Below are 299 nucleotides of genomic sequence, written 5' to 3' on the forward strand. Positions count from 1 at the left end.
AGGGTTCAGAGAGCTGGGAGCCCCAGCCCAAGACCTGAGATGAGGTGACAGGGACCCAGGTAAGAAATATATCCACTTCCGGTGAGTAAGTACACAAATATAAACCCACATGTATTTAAAAACTTTTATAAAGTCCCTGCTATGTCATCCAGTTTTCAAATAAGCTGAACTGCACATAAAGCGAGGCAGCAGAGAGCAGGGCGGGGTGATCCAATTTCAACTGTCTTCGCCGCCTCTGATCCTTAACTCGCGCCTCGGTTCCCTGCCTGCGCGGGGTAACAGCGGGCGGGGACTGCAGC

This window comes from Myotis davidii, unplaced genomic scaffold (genome assembly GCF_000327345.1).
Source record: "Myotis davidii unplaced genomic scaffold, ASM32734v1 scaffold762, whole genome shotgun sequence".
Lineage (NCBI taxonomy): Eukaryota > Metazoa > Chordata > Mammalia > Chiroptera > Vespertilionidae > Myotis > Myotis davidii.